General features: G+C 40.1%; 1 long non-coding RNA gene across 1 annotated transcript; it reads left to right on the top strand.

The window, feature by feature from the left end:
- The first annotated feature begins 966 nt into the window (after positions 1–966).
- Positions 967–5,468, top strand: LOC138843501 (uncharacterized). The gene is made up of 2 exons (XR_011378266.1): positions 967–4,703; positions 5,182–5,468. It is a non-coding gene; the product is annotated as an uncharacterized lncRNA (long non-coding RNA).
- The last annotated feature ends 6,786 nt before the right edge of the window (positions 5,469–12,254 follow it).

Here is a 12,254-nt window from a genome sequence, read left to right as displayed (position 1 = left end):
CTAGATTTTGACCCAGGACATAAATTTCCCTTGGCTTCTCACTGGAATGGGATTTCAAGAGGAAGATTTGGTAGCCATGGACAAAGAGAGAAAGCTTTCTCATTTCTAAGATGTCATCATTCAGACTCAAATAAGAATTGGTTTATTATTCGGTATTGTGTGATGTTTTGAAACACATTTTAATGACAACTTAGGCAGTGGAGACATTTCAGGAAATAGGACTGGAAAAGATCAGAAGGAAAAAAGATAAATTCAATGTCACTCCCTATTTTACAACTGCTGATTGAAGAATTAGTACAGATGCCGCCAGCTCACTAGCAAAATAAATAGAAAAGAATAGGGGGAAAATGGGAAGGCCAGAGTCAAGTGGGCTGAAAGGAAATACAGTCTAGGCTGCTCAAAAGCTAGTTATGTTATTTTATGGTTTTTGAAGCCTTTTCCTCACCCTTTCTGAAGTACTTTTGTCTACATACTCACAGCTGTTTGATTTGGATTGCCACCCAACTAGATAGTGTCATTATATTTTCTTATTATTCACAAATAATATATAAAAGCAATTGTGCTCAAAGGTGTCCCTTTAAAAAAAAAGATTTTGAATGTTAGAGCTATAGAGAAGGAGGGAGAGACAGAGAGATCTTCCATCTGCTGCTTTACTCCCCAGAAGGTCGCAACGGCCAGGGCTGGGCCAGGCCCAGTAGCCAGAAGCTTCAAACAGGTCTCCTACATGGGTGATAGGGGCCCAAGCACTTGGGCCATCTTCTGCTGGTTTCCCAGGCCATTAGCAGGGAGCTGGATTGGAAGTTGAGCTACTGGGACACAAACAGGTGCCCATGCAGGACGCTGGTGTGGCAGGTGGTGAATGGTCTTACCTGCTACGCCACAATGTTGGCCCTAGGTGTCATCTTTTAAGTAAGAAATTTACATGCTGATAGACTGCATACTGATGATATAATATAAAGAGATTTACTTCTTTTTTTTTTTTAAGATTTATTTATTTACTTGAGAGGCATGGTTACAGACAGAAAGGAGACAGGGAGCAAGGTCTTCCATTCTCTTGTTTACTGCCCAAATGGCCGCAATTGCCAGAGCTGGGCTGCTCCAAAGTCAGAAGCAAGGAGCTTCTTCCCCTCTCCCATGTGGATGCAGGGGTCCAAGCTCTTGGGCTATCTTCTACTGCTTTCTTAGCTGTCAACAGGGAGCTGGATCAGAAGTGAAGCGTCCTGGACTCAAACTGGCACCCATGTGGGATGCTGGTGCAGCAGGTGGATGCTTAACCTACTATGCCACAGCACCAACCCCAAGAGATTTACTTCTTATGTCATGGTTTTCTCCCACTTCCTCCTGAATCCTTTCCTGATCATTCTTCCTTAAAAAAGCACATTTCAGGCCGGCGCCGTGGCTCACTAGGCTAATCCTCCACCTTGTGGCACCGGCACACCGGGTTCTAGTCCCGGTCAGGGCGCCAGATTCTGTCCCGGTTGCCCCTCTTCCGGGCCAGCTCTCTGCTGTGGCCCGGGAGTGCAGTGGAGGATGGCTCAAGTCCTTGGGCCTTGCACCCGCATGGGAGACCAGGAGAAGTACCTGGCTCCTGGCTTCGGATCAGCGCAGTGTGCCAGCTGCAGCGCGCTGGCCGCGGTGGCCATTGGAGGGTGAACCAACGGCAAAAGGAAGACCTTTCTCTCTCTCTCTCTCTCTCTCACTGTCCACTCTGCCTGTCAAAAAAAAAAAAAAAAAAAGCACATTTCTGAACACTTACTGTGTTTCATTTTTCTTCTACACTTATTATTTCCTAACATAATGTGTTAGTACAGATCTTCTGAAAAGCAAATGACAAGGTTGCATTAAACATGCAAGGATTTCATGAGAATAGGGTGGGTATTTAGCTTAGTGGTTAAGATGTCTGTGTTCAATTTCCAGCTTTGGTTCCTGACTCCAGCTTCCTGTTAGTGCACACTTGGGAGGCATAGTGATGGTTCAAGTAATTGGGTTCCTGCTACTGACATGGGAGACCTGGAATGAACTGCTGGCTCCTGGCTTCAGCTTTTGCGAGCATTTGGGGCAATGAACCAGAGGAAATGGGCTCACTCTCCCACTCTCTGTCTCTCTGCCACATAAACAAACAAACAAACAAACAAGATCCAGCAGGCCCAATGTAGGAATAAGAACACACAGTTGGCTTCTTTTTTTTCCCCAAGGAATTTTATTAGGAGAAATGCTTATTACGTATGTGAAGGAAAATGGCCTCGTAGTAATGAAAGGCTGGGAGGGGTGGGTATTTGGTGCAGCAATTAAGATGCTCCTTGAGATGAGCACATCCCTATTGGATAGCTTGGTTTGAATCCCAGCTCCACTCCAGATTCAGTTTCCTGTTTATGGGTACACTGGTAGGCAGCAAATGGTAGCTTAAGTACTTGTGTCCCTGTCCCCAACACGGGAGATCCAGACTGAGCTGTGGGCTTAAGGTTTTGGCAAGGGCTATCCCTAGCTAATGTGGGCATTTGTGGGAGTGAACCAACGGATGGAAGATCTCTCTGTGTCTTTCAAAAAAATTTTTTTTTAATTTGAAGGCTGGGAAAGCCAGCAGACATCAAAAGGAAGTGCGTGGAAGTGTTCTAGACTGCCCTGCCATCTCAGGAAGATTCTGAAAGACTGCTGGGTCAAAAAGCCATAGGTGATCTGAGTTCAGATCACAGCAATCCAGGTCATTTCCTATTTAATATTTGTCCCAGTACAAAAGGACAGGAGATATGAAGCTCACTACTACGTTGTCTTTAAGCCAGCATCACCGGTTGTGGGAGAGGTCGAAGTTCTTGGAAGCAGCCTGTTTTAGAGTCACTGTCACGGTCAGTCACTGCCCAGGAGCAGCCTGTGGAGTGTGGTCTCTGCACAAATGCAGTGGTGGAGCTGAGCTGCACAAGCGGACCCCTTGGTCAGTTATGCTTTTGGTGATCTGCAGGGAGCATTCCTATGCTTGCCACACATTCAAAAAACAGTACCTATGAGTATTTGTCAAATAAACATGTGAATTATGGGGAGAGCATTAGTATCTCAAAATTAATGCATTATAAAGTACGCTACCTGATACATGGTACATGCTCCACAAATATTAGCTATTGTTAGTAATAGTAAAACAGCATTATTAAGATCACACACAAAGAAAGGAAAAGCATTTAGAACTAAGTTGGATTAGAAGTGAAACTGGAGTTATTTTAGGATGAATATACTTGACTTTTATGTGGAACAAATATATTTTGGAGCAATGAGTACAGTAAACACATAGAATCAGGACTAAAGTGGCCTCCTGTTTAGGATAAGCAATTGCCTAAGCAATGTTTCACAGAATCAAAATTGCCATAACATTTTCTTTAGGACCTTTCTATAACAGTCTATTTATTGGAGCCGGCGCTGAGGCATAGCAAGTACAGCTGCCACCTGCGGTGCTGCCATTCCATATGGGTGCCAGTTCAAGACCTGGCTGCTCCACTTCTGATTTAGCTCTCTGCTATGGCCTGGGAAAGCAATAGAAGATGGCCCAAGTCCTTGGACTCCTGCACCTGTGTGGGAGACCTGGAAGAAGCTCCCAGCTCCTGGCTTTGGATTGCTGCAGCTCCAGCTGTTGTGGCCATCTGGGGAGTGAACCAGCAGATGGAAGACCTCTCTCTGCCTTTGCCTCTCTATAACTCTGCCTTTCAAATAAATAAATAAATCTTTAAAAAATACTAGCTTAAAAAAAAGTCTATTTCTTGCAAGTATTCACATTTTTTATGTCACTTGAGAATAGAAAAACAAATCAGTATGATCAATATTTAAATTAGAAGGAAGTTCTTATGGCATTGATGTCATACTACATAGTACTGCCTCATCTAAAAAATATCAAAAATAGCATTTTATTTAATCACCTGTTTGGAATATGTTGAACCAAGAAAAAATATTGTGCCTGGATGCAAATTATTTGTCATAATAATCTCTAGGATATAACGAACAAAAACAATCTCCCCTGATTCCTTGTTCTGGAGGGTGTTTGTCCACCTTGCTTAAAGAAAGTAGGCATTAGGAGGTCATAACCAGTGAAAGAAGGAAATGATGGAAAATGCACCTCAATTCAATCAAGCTAAAAAAAATCTTTCCCACCTTACCTTGAATAAGCAGCAGGAATACTTGCCAGATTCCACACATATTTCCTCTCTCACACTTAACTTTAAAAAAAATATTGTTTATTTGAAAGGCAGAGTAACAGAGATCACCCATCTGTTGTTTTGCTCCCCAAGTGTCCATCTACCAGGGATGGGCCAGGTTGAAGCCAGGAGCCACGAAATCCACCCGACTCTTCCATTTGTGTGGCAGAAACCCAGGTATCTGGGCTGTCATCTGCTGCCTCACAGGTTCGTTAGCAGGAAGCTCAATCAGGAGCAGCGTAGCTGGGACTGGAACAAAGGCACTTCGATATGGGATACAGGAATCTCAAACAGTGGCTTAACCCACTATGCCACAATGCTTGCCCCACTCAAACTTGATCTTTGGACTTAGTTCCCAATATCCATTTTACTCTATTTTTTTAACATAGGACTTCTATAGCACTGCAGGCTTGGTATGTATTTTGGGACATAAAGTCAAATATGAATATGCACTACATTTGTTTAAGAAATATATCTTTTGGGGCCTGCACTGTGGCGTAGCAAGTATAGCTGCCGCCTGCAGTGCCGGTATTGTGGGGAGCAATCCGGACTGGACTGAGTTACTGGAATTAAGACTTATTCTATGCATCTGCTCTCCCACAATATGGCGCTGGGAGAGAAGTAAACAGCTTCCGCACAGCTGCCTCCAGTTCAACCAATAAACTGTAGGACTTGCTCCTGATTGGAGAGCAGCGTACTCGGCGTGTGGGCAGCCGAGTTAGGATTGGCGGAGGAGGACTATAAAGGAGGAGAGAGACGGCATGCACCAGGAACATCTATGGGGAACATCTAAGGGAACCCGTGCAGCCCCCGAGAGAACCGGCCGGCGGTGTGCCGCTCCCCTGCGGAAGTGGGGAATGCGGCCAGGGGGAACTGCCCTTCCACGGAGGTGGAAGGGATAGTAGCCAACCCGGGAAGAACCAGCAGCAAACCCGGGGAGGGCCGAGCAGATGAAAGAACAGTGCAGGGTTCTGTGTCGTTCCTCCACGAAGAGGGGGAGCGACAGGTATCTTATATGGGTGTCAGTTCGAGTCCTGGCTGCTCCTCTTCTAATCCAGCTCTCTGCTATGGCCTGGGAAAGCAGCGGAAGATGGCCCAAGTCCTTGGGCCCCTGCACCCAAATGGGAGACCTGGAAGAAGCTCCTGGCTCCTGGCTTCAGATTAGTGCAGCTCTGGCCGTTGTGGCCAATTGGGGAGTAGACCAGCAGATGGAAGACCTCTCTCTCTCTCTCTGCCTCTCCTTCTCTCTCTATGTAACTCTGACTTTCAAATAAATAAATAAATCTTAGAAAAAAGAAATATGTATTTTTTTCTTTCAATTTATAGAAAAGATGTGAACACTGTAAATGATTAATTCCAATGTTTCCTCACAAACTCTTCAAAACTTATTAAAAACTCAAGAAAAATTGAAACCTTCAACTTTGCATTAAACTATTACATAATAAGCTTATAGCTTTGCAGAAAAATTACATTTTCAGAAACATATGCATAAATGTATTAATTATAATTAATGATCATAATTATCAAATTATATTGAACTATACTATATATAAAATTCTGTACCCTCATGTCTACTTAAGCGTCCTGTTAAGCATAGAAAAAGGATATCATTATTTTATAAAAGGTAATAAAAATAAGAAAAAGAACAAATTATTATTTCGCCAAGTACAATTTACCTGTACTGTATCAATAGCATAATTAAACATGCTATTTCATAAAAATAGACAATAATTCACTTAGAATCAAAGAACTTTAGAATAAGAAATTATCTTGAAATATTCTAGACCAATATTCTCAATTACTCCGTTAGAGTTGTTAAGTACAATTATGACTCAAGCATCTTGACTTCTGTTTGATATTGCTCCTACTGTCTTATTCTCTCTCCTTCTATATATCTTCTGGTGACATGTTGTACATGATTTTATATTTACCTACATCTTTATAGATACAGCCATACATAATTTTGCTACCATGCTTATTAACCACAGAGAAATAAAATGATGGATAATGAATAATGTTGATAAATGTAGAGCCAGAGAGTAAAGTAATTTTTTGCAATGCTAGGAAATTTCAATTTTATCAGAAAAAATGTTAACATGACAACATCAAAGCAAAACAAATTTTTTTCCTAACTGGATGGGAATGAGTTTGCATTCTATATTATAAGGAAGAGCAAGGGTCAGTGCTGTGATGTGGTGGGTGAAGCAGCTGCCTGTAGTGCTGGCATCCCATATAGGCATTGGTTCCAGTCCCAGATGCTCCACTTCTGATCCAGCTCCCTGGTGGTGCACCTGGGGGAGCAGCAGAGGATGCTTGGGCCCCCACACCCATGTGGGAGACCTGGAGGAGGCGCCTGGCTCCTGGCTTTGGTCCCGCCCAGCTCTGGCTGGTGTGGCCATCTGGCGAGTGAACTAGCAGCTGGAAGATTCTCTCTCTCTCTCTGCCTTTAAAATAAATAAATAAATCTTTTTTAAAAAAAGAAAGAGAAAATACTGCTGCTTTCAATAGTTGTATTCTGTTAGAGTATCTAGAAATCAATTTAGTTGCTTACAATCAGAAGCATTTCATATGAAATAGAATAAAATAAAATATCAGAGTACATCTCTCATAGAAATAATAATGTTTCATGAAATTTTTATACTGTTTTATAGATGTTCATGGATACTAGATAACAATGTAAAATACTGATAATTCTGTTGCGGTCTGAAATGTGAGAAAGCTACTGTTCTATCTACTGCTAGTTGTTGCTTGAAACATGTCAGAACTGTTTCTAGCATCTGAACTGGCTTCTATCACATTAAAACTATTATAACCAATTGGATAAGGACAGTTCTTCAGAATTAAAAAAAATTGGAACATTAGCAGAATAAAACTTGTAGGATGCAACTTAACAATAAAAAAAAAAAAACTTTGTAAAATGTGCAAAAAGGCTTTGACACACATACCAGAGATATAACTTGATGAGAGTTAGTTTGTGTTTCTTTCCAGTACAATGTCAGGTTTAGAGCTTATTTTAAGATAAAAGAACGGAAGGTTTAAGAGCATGAACAAGTTAGAATTAGAATTAGAATCAGTACTTTATTATTTGGCCTTTATATGTACTTATAATTATTTCTATCACTGAATATTTTTCACTAAAATTCATTTCTTTATTAGATATTAAATCTTTCTTTCCCTTTTTTTCTTTTGACTGTGAAGTGAATTTCAATAAGGAAGTTCAACTTGAAAACACTGGTGCCCTGAATATTTTTGTCATCTTTACAAAGAAATGTGCTCCCCAGGGCAACTTCCTTTGGGTTTAGTATTTCAGCCAATATGCTAAGAGCAAAAGACACTCTGTTACTTTACTATTGTATTTCTTAAAGAACTGTTTTTAAAACAGGTCAATCCAAGGTGTAGAGCTCCTCTTTGTGTATGTGTGTGTGTGTCTGTGTGTGTGTGTGTACATGTTGCAGAGGCTTAAATTCCTTACGTTGCCAAGGGGTAGAAGATAAGTTTAATGGGAAGATAAGTTTAATAAATTTCCAAAAATCATGATGTTTTTCTATAGAAGAAATTTTACTGTATATAAAGAAACAAAAGTAGCATCTCTGGGAAAACTTCGAAATATTTTTGGGAAAATATTTCACTCCAGAAAAATTCAGTTTTGAGAATTAGATTTCAATACTGGTCTATCAAGCATGAGTTTGGGTAATTTCATACCATGAGATTAAATTTTTTTTAATTTCTTAAATTTTATCATCTGGACAGTGAGCAATTTTTACAAATTCATTTAATTAATATTCTAGAGATCCTAAAGAAATTAAATAATCATACATAAAACAACGCTATAAAATACTTCAGAAAAATTAAAGAGAAATAGTATTTACAGATAAGAACCCTAATCAATAACCTTATGATAATTAAGACCTCCGGATACTTTTGGTCTTTATTTGTGAATCTATTAATATAGTGCATTTTGCTTGTGCTTATTGCTACTCACTCTACTGTACTTCCTTGGTTATAACCAGACATTCTTAAATGGTTTGTTCTTTTTTGTAGTCATTCACTTTATGATCATTGAATGCCTCCTCTATGCTAGACAATGTGTTAAGACATCATTTTTTTGTAGTCATTCACTTTATGATCATTGAATGCCTCCTCTATGCTAGACAATGTGTTAAGACATCATTTTTTCCCAAAGATTTATTATTTATTTGAAAGTCAGAGTTACAGAGAAGGAGAGGTAGAGGCAGAGAGAAAGAGAAGAGAAAGAGGTCTTCCATCCACTGCTTAACTCCCCAAATGGCTGCAACCACTAGGGCTGGACCAAAGGACTTGGGCCATCTTCTGCTGCTTTCCCAGGCATATTAGCAAGGAGCTGGATCAGAAGCAGAGCAGCCGGGTCTCAAAGCAGTGCCTATATGGGATGCTGGTGCTACAGGAGGTAACTTTACCTGCTATGCCACAGCACCGGCCCTAGGCACATCATTTTCATTATGTCTGAAGTAAATATATTAATAATATTGATGACATATTAATAATATTGACATATTAATATTTAGGGTCATTGGGAAAGTTAAAAAAATCCAAATAAAGCATTTAGTTTCTGACACATAATTAGAGATTAATAACAGTTTTAAGTCTTTAGCATTTACAACCATGCATCTAATCCTTTCATTTACAGATGAAGAAAGGGAACTTAAAAGAGGTAAACTGCACAGCCCAGTAGAGTGACTACAATTCATAGTAACCTACATAGGAGGGATCATCAATAAGTTCATGGAAGAGACATACAAATGAAAAATCCATGCGTGGAGTTCAAAATGTTTTTGCAACAGCAGTAGGAGTGAATATTATGAGATGCAGAGAAAAACTTCGAAACCTAATAGGATGTGGAAAAGAAATGAAGGAAACAGATGAGGGGAGGGCTGTGCTCTGAGGCAACATAAGCAGCTGTATCCAGAAAAACTAACGGTACTGAGATTTGGGAAATTTGGCTTCACATCAGTTCTTAAAAAGAATCAACTGCGATATTAAGTATTTTGAATATCAACTTACATTGGCTAACAAAGGGACATAGGTTAAAGGAATCTTATTTGAACTTTCCTGATAGAAACACAGTGTTTGAACTAAGAAAGTATTTCTCCCAACTGCAATCAGGCTAATTGCAAAAATCTGTTTCTATTTTTGGTCACCATTTTTTTCCCAGAAGTTGACAAACAAAAGTGCATCTAGAATTCAGTTACATGGCTGGCATATGAATCTTGTTACTGGTTTGGCTGGGGTACATTGATGAGGTCATTATTGGTGACCATAAATAAAAGCCTCCTTAAATGAACACCCATTTTGGGGAGAAACAATTTAGATGATGACAGAAAAATGTTCTCCTGTCACTGATAACTTAAATATCGAATTCACTTTTGGCTTCAGATCAGTGTCAAACTGAAACATAAACTACAAGTTCATTCATATTTCTGGTTTTTTTTTTTTGCTGTCATTCTTTACATTCTACTCTTATTTTAATTTTCTGAAGCTCTGATTCTTTTTTATTTTTTATATTTGACCCCTATTTTATATTATGTGCTACAATCCACTTTAAATCCTTTGGAGTGGGCCGGCATTGGACACGGTGGTTAAGTTGCCACTCGGGATGATCAGATCTCGTATCGGAGCTCCTGGTTTGAATCTCGACTGTACTTCCTGCTGATGTGTGCCCTGTGAGGCAGCAGGTGATGGCTCAGGTAATTGGGTACTTGCCTATCTGGAGTCCCAGATTAAGTTCAGGTTTCTGCCTTTGGCCTGACCTAGTTCTAGTTATTGCAGGCATTTGGGAAGTGGATCAGTGCATGCAAGCACTCTCTCTGATTCTCTGCCTTTCAAATAAAATAAATTATAAATTAATAAAATTTAAAATATTATTTGTAGGCAGGATGATGTGAAGTATAAAAAAAGAAGGAATGAATGGATTAATTTAACTTACTATGCCTTCAAAAATTGTTAAAAGAACAGACTATTTTTAATTTGAAAAGACAAAAGATGTTTTCAATGTTTCTAAAATTTTTATATATTTTCATTTTTTTTGTAAGGCACAGAGTGAGAGTGAGACTGAAAGTAAGAGAGAAACCAACAGAAAGAGATCTCCCATGCTGGTTCATTCTCCAAATACCCACAACAGTTAGGGGTAGGGCAGGTCAAAGTGAGGAGCCACATGGCTGGCAGGAACCCAAGTAACTGGACCATCATCTGCTCCTCCCACAGTGTGCATTAGCAGGAAGCTGGATCTGAAGAGGAGGATCCAGGGCTCTGAGATGGGATGCAGGTGGCCGCCCCAAACACCTGCAGAAATAGTGTCTTTTGGAAAAGACAGTATCAATTTCTGCTGCTACAGAGGAAAGAAAGAAGACCAGTGTGTGGAAATTACTCACAGGAGGATTTCAACTCATTGTGATGAAAATTTTTTGACAGAGAAATCTTTACAAGAATATTAGACTACAGGGAATTAGGTTTTCTGTCACTGCAACTGTATTTGAACAGAGTCTGGAAGTGGCTGGACCAGATGAAATCTAAAGCCTCCTGCATCTTTGAGATTGTGATAAAATCAAATTGAGAAAAAGAATCAATAGGTTCTTATTATAGCACCATATTATCATGGATGACACTGGTGCTGGTAATCATAATTATGGCACTAATGACCATAGTAACACAGCATTCAACTTTACAGTTGATTTTATCTGAGGCATTGTTAACAGACATCATCAAAAAGTATTATTTCTCATTCCAGATTTACAGATAAGAAAAATAGAATGTTTCAATGTAAAATGATATACAAGGCTAATGAAATTGCCTGAGCCAATGACAACAGCTCAGCAAAAAATTGTAGAAGCTCCTAGTTACACCATGACTGCATTTTATTAGCAAGTGTTGACCCTGGTATAGCAGAGATTTAGATTAGGATGCATGGCCGATGATTTCTGTCACAGATGAGCTGGCTAAGACACCACAAATATTGAATTTTATCTTCTTGTGTTTCACAAAATACCACGCTGCAGAAGTTGGAGGAGTCCAGTGGACACCTAACTCTTGAATTCCCAGTGAGGGGACAGAGGCCCTTTAGGGAATTTCTCTCCTTCCCAGCCCTATTTCTGCCTTTGTTTCAAACCATCTACTCCAATTGGCACGGCAAATTCCTACAGTTGTTCTGGGCTCACATCTTTATAGCTTTGCAATCAAAGAAAAAAGGGATCTTTCCAGCAAGCTCCTATTTAAAAACACCTAGAAAAAGATACAGATTAGCCAGAATCACCAATACACCAATCACCGAGGACATAAAAAGGTGAAACACCCCACTTGGGGCCATGCTTCTGTAGGTCAGTGGTGTCGATTTACAATTAAAAGCAGGAAAAGACAAAGAAACATGGTCCACAATAGGCATTTTCTCAGATGAAATCACTAAAGTATATATTAATCAGACACCTCCAAATATATATATTTTTTAAAATTTATTTATTTAATTGAAAGGCAGAGTTATAGACAGAGAGAGAGGTCTTTCATCTGCTGGTTCACTGTCCCAAAGGGCCGCAACAACCTGGGGCTGAGCCAATCCAAAGTTAGGAGCCAGAAGCTTCTTCCTGGTCTCCCACGTGGGTGCAAGGGCCCAAGCACTTGGGCTATCTTCCACTACTTTCTTAAGCCATAGCAGAGAGCTGGATTGGAAGTGGAGGAGTCGGGACTCAAACCAGCATCCATATGGAATGCTGGTGCTGCAAGTGGAGGCTTAACCTACTACCCCGCAGCAATGACCCAGAAATATACTTTTTAAAAATGTATTTATTTAATTAATTAATTAATTAATTTTTTAATAATTTATTTTATTTATTTGAAAGAGAGAGAGAGCCAGAGAGAGAGGCCTTCCATCTGCAGGTTCATACCCCAAATGACCCCAATGGCCCAAGCTGAGTTGATCAAAAGCCAGGAGCCACGTGGGCGCAGGGACCCAAGGACTTGGGCCATTTTCTAATGCTTTCTCAGGCCACAGCAGAGAACTGGATCGGAAGTGGAGCAGCCAAGACTCAAACCTGTGCCCATATTAGATGCCGG

This window comes from Oryctolagus cuniculus, chromosome 8, assembly GCF_964237555.1.
Source record: "Oryctolagus cuniculus chromosome 8, mOryCun1.1, whole genome shotgun sequence".
NCBI lineage: Eukaryota > Metazoa > Chordata > Mammalia > Lagomorpha > Leporidae > Oryctolagus > Oryctolagus cuniculus.
The sequence above is the reverse complement of the archived record's forward strand: the minus strand, read 5'-3'. Positions and strand labels throughout refer to the sequence as shown.